General features: G+C 33.0%; 1 long non-coding RNA gene across 1 annotated transcript; it reads right to left on the bottom strand.

Moving 5' to 3' along the window:
• Positions 1-5,657: 5,657 nt before the first annotated feature.
• LOC124887309 lies at positions 5,658-7,025 on the bottom strand. Its single transcript, XR_007044770.1, has 2 exons — positions 6,917-7,025; positions 5,658-5,907 (listed from the first exon to the last, which is right to left on the bottom strand). It is a non-coding gene; the product is annotated as an uncharacterized LOC124887309 (long non-coding RNA).
• Positions 7,026-13,004: the final 5,979 nt, after the last annotated feature.

Genomic DNA, 13,004 nt, shown 5'->3' with positions numbered 1-13,004 from the left:
CCTATTTCTTTCCAGTTTATACCTCTTATTCAGCTGAGGATTACGCCAAACTCTACTTCAGGAAGTTGGTCAGATTACATGGTGTTCTATTATTTATTATCTCAGACAGAGATGCCCAGTTCACCTCTTATTTTTGAAAAGCATTCCAAAAGGGTCTTGGTACCCAAGTTTATCTCAGTACAACATTTCATCCTCAGACAGATGGTCAAGCAGAAAGGGCTATTCAGACCCTAGAAGTTATGCTAAGGGCGTGTACACTTGATTTCAAAGGGAGTTGGGATGACCACTTGCCTTTGATCGAGTTTGCATACAACAATAGCTATCATTCCAGTATTAAGATGGCTTCATTCAAAACCCTCTATGGTAGGAGGTGCAGATATCCAATTGGTTGGTTTGAAGTTAGTGAGGCCTCAGTTATAGGGCCTAACTTAGTATTCGATGCCTTAGAAAAAGTCCAGTTGGTCAGAGAAAGACTTCAGGCTGCTCAGAGCCGACAGAAGTCTTATGTAGATATTCGTAGAAAGGATCTTGAGTTTGAGATTGGTGACTATGTCTATCTAAAGATCTCTCCCATGAAGGGAGTGAAAAGGTTCGGCAAGAAGGAAAAGCTTAGTCCCCGATATGTCGGTCCCTTCAAAATTCTCAGTTGCTTCGACAAGGTAGCTTATGAGCTCGAGTTGCCTTCAGATCTAGCCTCAGTTCATCTAGTATTCCATGTATCCTTGCTCAAGAAGTGTATAGGTGACCCAACAGTTGTAGTCCCTATTCAGAGCATCGATGTTCAGAACAACCACTCTTATTAAGAGATTCCAGTTGAAATCCTAGGTTATCAGACTCGTAGACTAAGGAACAAAGAAGTCCCTCTAGTCAAAGTTCTTTGGCAGAACCAATCCATTGAGGGAGCTACTTGAGAAGCAGAAGCAGACATACGTACCAAGTATCCTCACCTCTTATCCGCTAACTCAGATTTAGCTCAAGGTAACAGTTCTCCTTACACTTTTAAGTCTTCATGTCCAGATTTCAGTTATGACTTGGCATCAGTCTCATGTTCTGAATTCCATTTTTTTAAACTTGGTACTAAGTACCATTGCATATTCATTTATATGTTCATGCATCATATTAGTCATGTGTTCATGCATCAAACATGCATTCTCTTTATGAGAAGACTCAGTTATTAGAAATATCTATCATATAATCAGTTCCGTCATATATTCATGCATTAAATATATGTGATAAGCTTATCAATACTCTAATTCATGCATTCATATATCAGCTCAGTCATGAAATCATGCATCAGCTCAGTCATAAAATCATGCATCAGATATGCATGCTCAGTATAAATCTCAGAAATGTCAGTTATGGAGTTATGTTGCACTGTTCATGTTCAGTATGTACTTCAGCTTATCGTTTCTCCCCTCTTAGTCAGTCTCATTCGAGGATGAATGTTCCCAAAGGGGAGATATTATAATACTTCAAAGTTTTCTAACTAATTTTGTCTTAAGAATGTCTAGTATTATCTTCTAAATTGAATGATGTTTATTACATGAGGAATTTTTAAGATTTTCACTTTTAGTTATGTGAGAAATTCAATAAGCTTTCCGTTGATACAAGATTCGCCTAAATCCGATAATCGGGTAAGAAGTTATGACTATTTCAAGTTCCCATTGTAAAACAGTGCCATATTAGTCAGTGGCGCGCCACACCACAAGAGAAAATGGCATTTGTCAAATTCAAGTAGGGGTCTGCAATAGTGGCGCATCGCGCCAAACTTCCAGCTCGCAAAAAAAATGGCAATGCGATGGCTCTGCGTCGCGCCATCCCCCAATTTTCCAGCTGTCAAATTCCAGTGAAACAACGCGAGAGTGCCACGTCACGCCAGGGGTCTAGTTCAGGAAATTTTCACTGAAATTAAAAGATGCATTCAGGGTAAAAAGGGTTAATTTTTCACCCCTATTTAAGCCCTTTAATACAAGATTCAGCTATTTGGAATCCAAAATATACTAGTTTCTCTCAATTTTCTCTCAATAACAAGCTAGGGTTTCAATTAGGGAGTCTATTTCAAGAAAGTTTCTCCGTCAATCTTCGTTAAACAAAGAACTAAGGTATGCGTTGTGTTGATTTATGGATTCCTTTCATCCATAAAGCTCAAGTACCCTATGTTAAATTATAAGTCATGTTATTATGTTGTGGGTTGCTCAAGTTTATGTGATGGTTGTTGTTTGATTCCCAAGTTGGGATCTTCATGTGAAATTATGAAAACTACGTTAGCATATAAATTCAAATCCATGAATTTAGTGGTTTATGATTTGTGAAATTTGATTATTTCACCGATGCCTTAAGTTGTGCATGTAAGGTGTTTGATAAAATGACTAAAAGGATATAAATTATGCCTTATAGCTAAATTGTGATCCAAATGATAAATGAATGTTTTGCCTTTATTATCAAAATGGCTTCTATGATATTGTTGTGCATTATGAATGTTTGAAGGATTACTTAGGGGACTAGTTGATGAAATATTGGTATGTTGATATGTATTCCCATTCATGTACGAGATTATGATAACCATATATTTCATAAATTCCCTAACTTATTGTATTATGGATTGTTGGCGTTGGTCATGTATTCAAGAATGTCATGCCTTGTCAGTTTACTTCCATCGAGTCCTAGGGGTACTTGTACCCGAAAAATATAGGTGTGTTCCTAAATTTAGTGTCATTTTTACATGATATCCTCAGTCAAGCCATGATCCATAGAACTCAGTTAGTCATGTGACTCAGGAAATCTCAGTAATTCAGTAATCTCAGTACTATTCTATCAGTCAACAAAACTCAGTTAATTCAGTCTAGTTCAGTTCAGTAATCCATGTTCAATCTCTATTCAGATGGGAGTAGAAATTAGCATCGAGTGAACCCAAGGATGGAAACTCACCTGTTATATGAGGCTGTGGTTCTTAGAAGCAATCCTTGCGTTCCTGAACTACGTAGCCAACATAGGTTGAGACATTATAGCCTGTTATATGAGGATAGATGAGGTGGATTAACTGTTATATGAGGGTTCCCACTGTTCTTACTAGAGTTACCTATTATATGAGGGTTACTCACAGATTGTCCTTACCAGTGGCGCGGTATTGACACCCTTCCAATTGGGGTTACAGATTGGACCCCAACTCAGCCATAATGGCATATTAGGGGCATGTCAGTTAGATAACTACTTCCCACAGTTTCAATTATAGAATTAGGACCGTCAGAGACGGTCATTCAGTCTCAGTAATAGAACTCAGATAGTTTTATAGAATTCAGGACTATCAGATACAGTCAACTCAGAATAGTACAAAACTCAGCTAGTTCCATCATATTTAGGACTGTCAGACATAGTCACTCATGTCATCAGTTATATCAATCATCAGAATTCAGTTATCAGTCATGTTAGTTATCAGTAAATTCTTGTTATCACGATCTCAGTTATAGTTACTATGTATTCATGAATGTATTCTCATGTTCATATATTTCAGTTAGCCAGTATTGTTCATGCATATGAACCCCATGCATTCAGCCTACCTCACATGCATACCAGTACATTCAAGGTACTGGCGCATTTGCGCTATGGTGTCTTATACCATAGGTTCCGAGACACGAGTCCAGAGCATCAGTAGCATTCCAGTATCAGCAGTCAGAGTAGCAGTGAGTCCTCATCCTTTGAGGATATGACCATTTCTTTATTATCTCATTAATTTATTTATTAGTGGAGTTAGTTAGGGATATTTCCCATCAACTCCTTATTCAGACAGTTCAGTCAGTTAGAGACTTTGCAGACTATCATGTTCAGACAGTTATTTTAGTTGTTTTGGGTATTTCATACCCCATTCAGATATTATATCTTTATCAGTTATGTTACAATTTTGAACCTTATGGCCTTTTAGTTCATGTTTCCATATTTTTACAATATATTATGCAGTGTGTAGGTATAGATATCAGTCATGGATTTGCTTGTGATCCTTCGAGGTTATGAGCATCGTGTAGCATCCCGGGTATAAAATTTAGGGCGTTACAGGAGGATTGAACTGCTTCGTCGGTTCTATTTGGGTTTTACTGCAAAGATCTGAGCTGGTATGGACAATTTGGTGATGTGTAGCCTAATCTACCATAATTTTTACACAAGAAACCTCCCTTTCGTAAATGAGGGGTTAAGTGTGCTGGTTGATGGATACTAATATGGCCACTTATGTATTGAAGGGTATTTGGATGCAGATCTTTGCATACCTTTCCCTGAGTGCAGTCGAGGTACATGCATCGACCTTTAGGATTTGCCCAATCTCATTGCCTATTCGTTGAAGAATGAGAGCATCGTATAGCTCCGTTGGGAGTTGTGGCAATCTTACTAAGATGGTTGTGGAGTCTACCTTGGATTTGGCAGGTACAAAGTTGGGTTCCCACTTCCGTACAGAAATGAAGGATCCTGCGATGAACCAAGGTCCACCTTGCAGGATTGACAATTGGCTTTCAGCCATGGCAATTTTTTCTGTGTAGAAACCCATCCCTAAATCTATAAGTGAAAGGGGTTCTTGCAATTTCCAGAGATCTTCCAATTTTCTTTTTAAAAATTGGTGGTTGAACTTTGTATTGACTGGCTTCACTATAACGGAGTAGATCCAAGGGGCATACAACCTCCGTTTGTCCTCTTCCATCAATAGGATGCCTCGATCGGAGGTTTCAAGGTTCCTTTAACTATTTGCGCCAATACTAGGTCCAATTCAGGGGGTATGATTTTCCCTATAGTAACTTCTTTGTACGAGAGTGAAGGTAGGGAGGGCTCTCCCATGGTTATTTCATTGGAAATTCCTGATATTGGGGGTTTGGTAGGAGTGACGGAGTTAAGGTAGGATCCATGGCTGGGGTCGATGCCAAGGGTAGGGGAGGTAGTGAGAGGAGGGTCTTTCTCTCTCTATGTTCAATTGACTCTTCAATTACTACTACGTTTAATCCCGACTCTAAATCAATAGTATTTGTGACGAGCTTGTTTTTCTTAAAAACATAAATATTTGGTAGCCAATACATCGTTCATCTCGTCGCTAAAAATATGGTTAACAGTGACAGATCTAATTTGTCACTGATACAAATTTAATTAGTGACGATGTTGATTGTCTTTAAAGATATGCATAATATGTAGTTAAAAGAATGTGATTACGTCACTAAAAGATAATTATTTCGTGATTGAAAATTATTTTTGGTATAAAATATGCGGTATTAGTGACGAATTAATTCGTAGATAAAAATATTATTATATTATAATTTTTTAAATTAATTTTAATTTTGCTTTTAATATTATGCCATCAATATATGAAGGTCATTTCTGGATAAATTATTTTTGTCACTAAATTTAATCAATTTGTGTAAAATAAAAATAGAGCAATATGATTTACTTTTTGCCGATAAAGAAGATATATTTGTGACCAAAATAGGATTTCTTATCAAATAATTAGAAGTATTTAATGCTTTGTAATTAATAATACTATTTAAATATGTAGTTAAATTGTTTCACATTATTACAATTATAAGTACGCATATTTTAATTGTAAATAAATTGTTTTATAGTTACATGTACATTACAATTTTTTATAAGTATGTAGCTTATGTAAATAAAAACATTTTACAAAAATAAAAGAAAAACTTAATACGATGGTCCTTACAAAATCATATACTTATTACAGTTACAATTATGCGGAGATAACATTTGAGTTCAAACTCATTGAGTAAATAAAGTAAAATTACTCAAACATAAAAAAGATTAATTAAGGCACAAGAACAATGGTAAACTTAAAAAGATAAAAATACTTTGTCTCCTCATGTGTCGATGTTTCTTTTATCTAACATCTTCAATTACTGAATCACTTTTTGCTCCTTCATATACCTGTGTGAAAAAATAATATAAAATTTTGATATATACTTTTTGATATCATGATTTGAACAAAAATGTGTTTAAATTTTAATTCTAAAACTAATATTAGTCAGTGAAACAAATAAGAGAATGAGAAATGAATAGTTTCTTTTATACAAAATTTTTAACTACTCAAATATCACAATCAATAAAAACCATATCTCCTTATTAAAATGATGTCAAGAATTCCTCCATTTAGATACAATTTTGTGCAGAAATCGAATAGAATTCTGCAAAGTAAGTGCTCCTTATGCTAACTGAAACAAGTATCAATATCTTATAATTATAGAGCATTGGTAAATGATGGATGGACATCAACTGATAAAATAGATGTAAAAGGATGAAAGAGCCTATATACTCACCAAAAATTTTCTTTATTTTGAAATGCATATATTTGCATCTGAATTGAATACTTAATAGTGAGTGGGTAGATTTTGATTAAAAAAGAAAAAAAATCATATGAAAGGATCGTTAAGCAGGGGTAAGTCACGCTGCGTTCAGACTTATCATAAGAATATCGGCTTAAGCTTTGGTCGAAATATCGAACCAAAAACACCAATCGAAATCTAATGGAATGTCAAATTAGCTTAATAATTGTATGAAAATCTGTTACCCAAACAAAGGGCCTGTCAGAGATTTAATATGTTTAGGTCGAACCCATGTGTCTAGAAGTTCTAATTGTGCAAAAAGTCGCTTTTTTTGTCTATCAAATTTACGGGCTAAAGAGGCACAGCTTACTACACGGAGTCACTGAGACTAGGCCAACTTAAGACATATTAAACTCGACTGTACCACCATTTTGGAACCAAGTTAAAAGCTATTTAATATTTTCTCATATTTAGATAAAGTATGAATTCTTCATAATTATCTAATAATAGGATTTAGATTTTTAACATAGACACAAGAATTTTCTTAGTCGGACATGGTCACGACTGGCAGAAAGGAGTATAAAAAGTAATTCAAAAGAGGAAGAACTATGTACCTTAAAGTTAGCGGGATGCAAAGCCTGAACAGTATTTAACGGTGGCTATCTGCCTTTTATTTATCTTCACAGTATATTACAAAGTAGAGAGAGAGCTAGGCTTAGAGAGAGAAGGGGAAGAAAAACTTTTGCCTCCTTATACAGAATGAGGTGTCTTTTTATAGAGAAAAAAAAAAAGAATTTGCGCATAGTACTATAGGTCCTACAGTGAGTCCCTGTGCATAGTATTTTCACCATTACAAATGGGCCCTATATTAAAACATAGTAATTAATTGTTGGGCCCTGCTCGTCCTGTTTTGTCCTTTTCCTTTTTCTTCAGTTGATAGAGAAATGCTTTGATTTTGTCGATCTCTTTATTTGTGAGGATATGTTCTGAAGGTAGTGACTGTGAATCACAAATATCTTTAGTGTTTTCTGCTCTTCACTGGTAATTCTTTTCATAGAAGTATTTGAATCTTGTTCTATCATTTTTAGTAATTTATTTCGAACTTCTGCAAAGTATTTTTCAATCATTTCCAGTTTATCTCCTTCTTGTACGGAGATTCTTCTAGAAATATAGTTTAGGCCTTTGTCATCGATAATTTGTTTCTGTGGAGCATGAGCATACTCAGCATTTTTTCTTATAATGATTTCTTGCAAGTCTTTTTCATAAGGAATTTTTGTAACCGAATCCTAACGGGTTAATTTTTTCCAAAAGTTGGTATAAAATATCCTATATAAGCCAACTAATTGATCTTTAGTATATTCGAATTCAATACTCCATTTATGGATCCACGGAATAGAAAATTCTATGAAAAAGTACATTTGATCAATGGTATCTAATTTGCAGATATGTTCAGAAAGGTATAATTCTGTTAAAAATGATGAAATCTTTTTCCATTCTTTGTAAAGATGAAAATATTCTGGTGGCAAGATCTTAACTGTGGGGCCATGATACGACCACCATTGGATAAACCAATTTGGAATGGGATCTTCAAATACTTTAGCATAGACTTTTAAAAATCAAGTATATTTATGCTTGATGTTATTATAATATAAAGTCTGAGTAAATGCCTTTATATAGTCCCACTAAGTGAAAGCTATTTTTGCTCCTTTCATTGTCATGATTTTTTCAGTCATGGACGTGGTTCCCCAGTCTTCTATTGATATGATTTTTTTGATGACCATTTTAGAATATCCATGCACTCCTGGAGTTGTTTTGCTCATTTGATAGTGTTCAATTTCACTACTTCGAGTAGATAGTAGGATAGACTCATAAAAAGCTCTTGTTTTATAAGATTCACCTACAATATAAAGATTAGTGATCAAGTATTTTTGGAGTAGTCTCCAAGGATCTTCTTGCTTGCATATTTGAGTATTTTCGACAAGAACTATTAGTTCTCTAGTGTCAAGATTTTCATAATTTGACCTATCGGCAGTATTTTCTTGAACAATTGAGGCAAACGAATCTGTTTGCTTAGCAAACATATAGGACTGAAGTTGTTCATATAAAGAGTGATTTTCTAGAATATCTTCTAAATGAATTGAAGTGCTCATATGCTGGTTTTTTTATGATGATTCAGCAATTTACGAAATTTTTGCATTAATCAAAGTTCTATTTTCCTGTTGTAATACAGACAAATTAGAAGAGGAAGAAGTGTAGGAAGATGAAGAGATATTTCTGCTTCAGTAGTAGGAGGAACCTTGGCTTCTGCTGCCTTTTCCACGTCCTCTGGCCCTTTGCCAAGGTGGATCCATACTGCATCAAAAGATTAAAATTTATCAAATGATGTATCAAAGTCGGACCAGTTGATTTCATCTCTATTTCTTCAAAATTTGGAAGATATAAGTCTTCTCTTATCATGTCATGGACAATTTTACTTAGTATTAAGAAATGGATATCTTCGTTCACAGGAACACATTTAAGAATGGTAATAATAGTTTTTTCGGATAGATTGAAAGTATAATAATTCATTCTCCTTGGCTCTTGCTCACAGTTCAAGAATTGCCTGTAAAAATTTTATGAGTTATTGATGTATTCACAAGACAGAAAATCAGGTAAAGAATTTTCACTACCCTTTTTATATTGTATTTCAAAATCGAAAGGGGCCAGTTGAGCTTGTCACCTTGCAAAAATTAGTTTAGAAACATTATGTTTGAAATCTTTATCAAACATATATTTAACTGATTGTACGTCAGTTCGAATAATAAATTTTTAATTATATAAATCATCTTGGAATTTTAAAACACATTTAACAATCGTTAACATTTCATGAGCCACTGTGGTGTATTTTTTCTAGCTTTCAGATCATTTTTCTGAATGAAATCTAATAAGATTTTCAGAATTAGTATGGGGATTCACTTGTTTTAGAATTCCTCCAAAACCCATGTTGGAAGCATCAGTTTCTACGATTTTTAACCATGCAGGATTCACAAGGGTTACACAAGGTAAAGACTCAACACGTTTTTTAATCATTTGGACTAGCTTTGTGTGAGTAGTAGTCCAAGGTTCTTTATGATTCTTTTTCAATCTATCATACAAAGGTGCCAAATCTCGGGATAAGTTTTGATAGAAAGGACAAATATAATTAAAACTTCCTAAGAATTGTTGTAATTGAGTTTTATCAATGATAATATCAGGAATTTTTTTTGAAAAATCTAAAGATCTTTGTATTGGTTCAATTTCACCTTTAGAAATACTATGTCCAAGAAATCGAATGTCAGTTTGAAATAGAGACATTTTTTATGTAGAAATAATCAAACCATTTTATATAACAATTTGTTTAAAAATATTCAGGTGTTTAAAATGTAATTCTATTGTTTTAGAAAAAACAAGAATATCATCTATATAAACAATTATAAAATTCATGTAGGGATTGGATATATCATTCATGATTTTTTGAAATTCAGAAGGAGCATTTTTCAAATCAAAAGGCATAACATTCCATTCATATTGATCAAAAGACTCATTAAAAGCAGTTCTATAGATATGTTCATTCGCAATACGAATTTGCCAATAACCAGATTTTAAATCAAATTTTGAAAATATATTGGCATCATATAATCTAGATTATAAGTCCTTTTTATTAGGTATTGGACACCTAATTTATTTCAAAACTTTATTTAGAGGTTTGTAATTAATGACAAGTCTAGGCACACCGCGTTCTTTTTCAGCAGCATTGTTAACATAAAATGCAGTGCAGACCAAGAAAATTTTGAAATATTTTATGAGACCCTTTTCTTGAAGATTATCAATCTCCTTTTTACAGAATTCTACTAACTCTGCATTCATTTGGCAGGGTCGGGATTTTGTTGGAATATTAGTTTCGCTAAAATCATTTTCACAAGGAAGGAAAACAACGTGTTTTTTCTTTTCCAAAAAACATTTAGGTGATCCGCACAAATATCAACAATCAATTGACTAGAAATCATTTTTATTTTTCTTGTATTTTCACAGAACTCAGAGTATTTTGAACATTCATACTCATAATTTCAAATTGTAAGAAATTTAACTGAGTTTGTTTCATGTTAATCAAAGCATTAATATCTCTTGTTACAGGTTCTGTAATAAATGAATAAGAATTTTTTTTATTCTTATAAGTAGCTTGAAAACCATTTGCATCAAGATGCGTAAAAGGGTAGATGACATTTGTAAAAGGTGTTCCTAAAATAATAGGGGGATATAATTGATTTTTTACTAGAAAGAAAAAATGTGGAATGGAAGTCTTATTTCTACAGACATGTGCATTAGGAAATTTATAATTAATATCAAGAGTATGTCCAGATGCAGATCTAATGATATGAGTAGTTTTTTGAAAATATCTAGTTGGGATTAATCCTTCTTGAAGCAACTAACATCTGCACCATTATGAATCATAGCAATATTAGTTATAGAAATATCATTATTAATCAATATAGTGCAATTAATATACCATTTATGAGTGGTAATAGTTTGCATCATACCTAAAAATAAATTATTTTTTATATTCAAATTTTGAATATTAATATTATCTTATTTTCAGTAGTTTCAGGACTTTTGGACGTAGAAGGCACATCATAAGGAGAAACATGATGAGATGTATTTTCTTCCATATTTGAAATCCTGTGATCACAAATCATTTGATTTTGTTTTAAAGAAATAATTTCTTTTCTCAAATTTTTAACCTCAATTTTTAAATCATCAAAAGAAGTATCTCTACTTGGAGTTTTTCTTAAAGCGAGGCGTCGACTAACCTCGTCCAAAGAATAAGTCATATCATAGTCATGAGTTTTAGTAACTGCTTTAAAATTAATAGGTATGCTATTAGCAGATTTTTTTGCAGCAAGATTAATAATTTTTTTTTGCAGTTTTTCATCAGAAATTTCTTTTAATAATTCAAGGACATTTTCAGCAGTTAAAGTTTGCACATTTGAATCTAAATCTTCAAACTGAGATTGCAATTTATAAAATATGTCATCATAAGCACAAGTATTATCAGGACAATCAGGACAAGCATTTTTATTTTCATGATTACTATCAGAAGATTTAGGCAATTCAATCTCATTTTCTGATTTAGATTCATAGTTATAATCATACTCAGAACCAGAAGTATATAACAAGCCATAAATTTGATCATGGAGTTCATCAGTAATACCTAGAGACTTGATTTTTTTGGAGCATACAGTTTGGAGCTATATGCCTATACTGTTTGCAGTTGTAATACTTGATTTTTGCTAAATCTTTTTTAGACCTATTTTTGGTAAATCTCGTATACTTATGATGGGCTTTTCGAGTCTCTTTTTTTTCTTTAGACCTTCATCGGTAATTCTTTTTTTCTATAAGACTTAGAATGCCTATGAGTTTTCTGTTGAGAGGTGGAAACCTGTTTGTTTATACCAAATTGATCACAAAAATCTCCTAATTGAGACTTTTCTCTAAACTTATCTATCTTAATTTGTCTATTCAATTTCAATTCATTACATAAAGCTAAACCCTCATCAGTGGTAATTGCTATAAGCTGACCATAAGTATAATATTTTCGGGATATATCAATAGATGGTCACCTAAGTTTTTTTCTAACCCTTTCACCAAACAAAGGAGAGAGTCCATCTATGAATTTGGCCTTTCAGTATCGAAGGTTATTTTCAAGTAGGTCCATGACTTGACTTAGAAAGGTATCTTTATACCATCTAAATTCTTCTAATTGTCTACATCTAATACCATTAAGAAGAGTACGAGTATTTTTATACTGGTTGATAAACCTTCCTCCAAAATGTTCCATGATGGTTAACAAAAGAGTATAGACAGCATCTTCTCTTCCTGCTGGTAGATCTCTTCCTAAATTGTCTTTTCCAACAGTGGCAGCTTTGGAGTTAAAGATTTTTAATCTATCTTCTTCCTTTAAATAATTGCCCTACCAGCCTTGAAGTTGGCCAGTAAAACCAGCAACAATCATCTTACAAACTTCAGAATCAGTGTGTTTGTCTTTATTTTCAGCAGATGTTGTGGCTTTTGCTATAGTAGAATACATAAGCATACGATGAACTTGGATCGAAATTTATTTCTCACTTAATCTATCAATATTCTATTCATAAATTGATTCTCCACAATATGACGTATTAGTCATACTCCATTCTCTTTCTTCTATTAAAACATCTGCAGGAGTAGGACGAGGATAATAAGTAGCAGACATGCGGGGAAGATCAGCATATCATTTGGGTTGTCTTTTAATTGTGCCTCTGACCTTATTAAGCTCTGAGTAATTGGTATCTATAATAGGAGAGGAGTCATTCTAAAAAGTATCTTCAATTTACTGTAGATCAGAAAAATCCATAGGATTGATGTTTAGTTTTGAAAACTTTTCGTCAATTATTTATTATCTTGTATTGTTCTTCTCGTAGTGATTTTTTAAATTATATAAACTATCACATGTACTTTTATCTAAATTTTCTAAAGTTTTTTCTATCCATATTAATTTTTCTTTTAGATTTTCCATTATTTTTCTAATTCGGTTTCTATAATTAATTTCATTATTTAGATTTTCTTGATTTTCTCTAGTTTTTCTAATATATTCTAACATCTCTTAATCTGTATAATATCCTTCTGGGTAAATTTCTTCGTATAACTGTC

Source organism: Capsicum annuum, chromosome 9 (genome assembly GCF_002878395.1).
Source record: "Capsicum annuum cultivar UCD-10X-F1 chromosome 9, UCD10Xv1.1, whole genome shotgun sequence".
Classification (NCBI taxonomy): Eukaryota; Viridiplantae; Streptophyta; class Magnoliopsida; order Solanales; family Solanaceae; genus Capsicum; species Capsicum annuum.
The sequence above is the reverse complement of the archived record's forward strand: the minus strand, read 5'-3'. Positions and strand labels throughout refer to the sequence as shown.